This window comes from Dermacentor albipictus, unplaced genomic scaffold, assembly GCF_038994185.2.
Source record: "Dermacentor albipictus isolate Rhodes 1998 colony unplaced genomic scaffold, USDA_Dalb.pri_finalv2 scaffold_19, whole genome shotgun sequence".
NCBI classification, from domain to species: domain Eukaryota; kingdom Metazoa; phylum Arthropoda; class Arachnida; order Ixodida; family Ixodidae; genus Dermacentor; species Dermacentor albipictus.
This window is the reverse complement of record NW_027225573.1, coordinates 1,133,928-1,137,197: the sequence shown is the minus strand read 5'-3', so window position 1 is coordinate 1,137,197 and position 3,270 is coordinate 1,133,928. Positions and strand designations below refer to the sequence as shown.

The following is a 3,270-nucleotide window of genomic DNA, read 5'->3' as shown; positions in this document are numbered from 1 at the left end:
CCCCGAGGAGCCGAAGGAAACTAAACACACGTGACGCTTCAACGGGACGGCCACCACGGGAGAGCGAAAGGAAAGGAAAAGGAGATACGCAATTCAACGCCTCATGTGATAATAGCGAGCACACCCTTCAACACCTTCGGTGCCACTGTCCTCGCTGCATTTACTGAGGCGATCCATCGCAATCGCGGTAAGCGCTTGGAACGCCAACAAAGAGAAGGCGGTGCGAATGTAGACACGGTCGACGCGGGTCAAAGTGTAGTATCTGTTTTGATCAGTTTAACAGTTGATATGGATTCTCTTTGGACCCACGATGCCAAATTTGTTTCTGCGTGTTGGCGGAGTGCTTGAAGCCTGCTTCACTTCTGCCGGGGGCTGCCCGGTATGGCACTATCTCCTGGATCTGTACCCGGCTTTTGCACATACAGAACAAGAATGCGCGGAACCCTAGCCATAAAAAGCTTCATTGTAAAAACTAAGTCGGTTTCCTTTTCTGGGTATGGTAGCTAGCTGGGCGAGTCGGTACATCTGCATTATTATCACTTCCAGCGCACACTAAAAATGCGGAGGAAGAAGAGAGACGAAACACGAGCGCTTTTCTAGGGGCTTCTTTTCACTTTTCGCGCATAATTCGTCTCGATACAGCTACCGCATGAACTGGCAGTCTCGTTCACTGCCTCGCTCGGCTCGGTCAATTTCGCGAGACCGTCGCGCTTGTTAGATCTCCCAAATAGGGACAGAAAAGGACGAAGGGAAAAAAGAAAGACGGAAGGCATTTGGCCAAAACTGACAAGTGCGCTACCGCCTCGCTTACTTTGTCGACGGTTGGCCGTATGAACGTCTTCCGATGCCCGTCGCCAAGATGAGAGAAGCAGGAAGAGAAAAGACAGCGTGAATACATCGCATAAGGAGGGATCAGGAAAATCCCGACGGGTGGCAAGGTGCAGCCCATTCAGGAACGGCGCAATTAAGCTTCAAAGAGGAAAGAAGCACCGAGACACAAGAAGTGTGCCAGCAACAAAAAGAGCGAGTGCGACGAAACAAAAAAAGAAAAGGAAAAAGAAGCAGACTTAAGGGACGGCGCGAACACAAAAGCCAGACACCTGCACGGGGCCGCGAGCCGGCGTCGCGCGAGCCGCCGTTCGAATCCATTAGGGAGTGCCGCTACGAGGGCATCGCGAGAGCTGCCGGCTAATTGGAAAGAGCCGGCGCTTCCTTGAAGGGCACTCGGGGATCGAAGATGCATCGTCGCGCAAACGGAATCTCTGCCCAACAATAAAATCGGCCCAAGGGGCGCGGGAGGAAGCGTGGCTGGTAGATACTGAAATGAATTAAATTCTGGCGTTTTGCGTGTCAAAACTACGATTTTAACATGATGCGCGCCGTAGCGAGGGGCTCAAGAATAATTTTGTCCACCTGGGGATTTTTCTGGCCCGCGCGCAATGCGCGGTTTACTCGCGTTTTTGCACTTCGCCTCCGTCAAAATGCAGCAGCCACGGCCCGGATTTCATCCCGCGACCTTGTGCTTAGCAGCGCTACACTATAGCTGCTATAAGTCACCGCGGCGGGTATATAGGTAGATATCGCGCACGTGTGCATTGAAACGGGGGGGGGGGGGGCTCCTGAATTCCTCCCGAAATTGGCACAAGAAGTATACAAATACATCACTTTTGGGACATTGTAGGTGCTTAAAGCCCCTTGATAACTTGAAAGTAGAGATACGCTCCTCCCCGGGGCGCTTTCCTCCTCAATTCTACTCGCGCGCTCCAGCTACGTGCGCTGCGCACGGTACGCTTTTTCTCCTTGGCTCCTGCGGACGGGCCGCAGTATTCGATGGAGGCGCAAGATTTTGGGCCAGTTGCGCACCCCACTGGTGTAGAAATTTTGGAAATTGGTGATAACAGCATCGAGAATCCTGTAGGTAACATTTATGGGGAGCTTGGTTTCTACTTAAAGCTGTATGAATGGGGCATACGGATGTAAAAGGAGCTTTTAGGTGAGTTCTATATTCCACACATTTTCTTCCTGAGATATGAAAAGGTGCTTTAGTTTGCGCATGTCATCTAGTATTCCTTGTGGCACATCTCTCTGTGTTTGGCGTTTTTTCTTGCCTGTGCGTGCATGTGCACATTATATTCAGCGTGCCTTCGTACAAAGAATTATTCCCGACTGCATCGTCCGTCCATGTGTTTGTCTTATCAATGAGAAAACAGCTGTGTTGCTCAATGTTAAACTCAATAGGACGGTTGTGCAATTTCAGTGCGAGCAAGCGTGCGCGATCATGTGAACACCACCTGCACATTGCCTGTATTTATGAGAAAATCAATTGATAATCGTCAGCCACTCATGCGTTCGTAGCAGCCCCATTCAAAGGAAATTCAAGAACTGAAAAATACTGCAGAAACTCCCCTGGAGTCGTCTAAGTATCCATAAACATACCCCCAATTGGCCCACTCTCGATTTTCAAGTTGGACCACCCCCAAACTTCATTTGGCCAACCACAAATTTCAAGCTGGCCTACAATAAAATTTAAGTTGGACCACACCCTAATTTCAAGTTGCCGCTCCCCCCCCCTCACTGATTTAAACTTGCTTATCCCCAAATTTAAGTTGGCCCACCTTCAAATTTCGTGTTGGCCCGCCCCTAGATTTCAATTTGGTTTGCCCCCGAGTTTGTGTGGGAAAATCCGCAAATATCATTTGGCCCGGCCCCAAATTTCAGTTGGCTGACCTCCCAATTTCGGGTTCACCCAAACCCAAATTTCAAGTTTGCCCACCTCTACTATAAATTTCCTCATGCATTTTCTAAGGAGCGCTATGTATCCCTATGGATATTCTCTTTTAATTGATTTTTGAGGCCTAAATAGTTTCTATGGCCTATAATAATGATGTACATTTACACTATTCTGCTGATTGAATGCCTTAAGTTTGCAAAATTACGCATTTTTGTGCAAATACAAGGCATTACACTTTTCACGTGACTGGGCTGGGATACTTGCCAAAGAATGCTTACGCTTTAAATACGCAATTAATTAATAAATTATGGGATTTCACGGGCCAAGACCACGACCTCACTATGAGGCATGCCGTAGTGGGGGACTCCGGAAATTTTGAACACCTGGGTTTCTTTAAAGTGCACATAAATATAAGTGCACAGGTGTTTTCGCATTTCGCCCCCATCGAAATACGGCCACCTTGTCCGAACCTCGTGCTTAGCAGCCAAGCACCATAGCCACTAAGCAAGCACGGCGAATTAAAAACGCAATGTAGACTA

The 3,270-nt window shown here is 48.6% G+C and overlaps 1 pseudogene; it reads left to right on the top strand.

The window, feature by feature from the left end:
- The first annotated feature begins 232 nt into the window (after positions 1-232).
- LOC139052202 (U2 spliceosomal RNA) lies at positions 233-413 on the top strand (annotated as a pseudogene).
- The last annotated feature ends 2,857 nt before the right edge of the window (positions 414-3,270 follow it).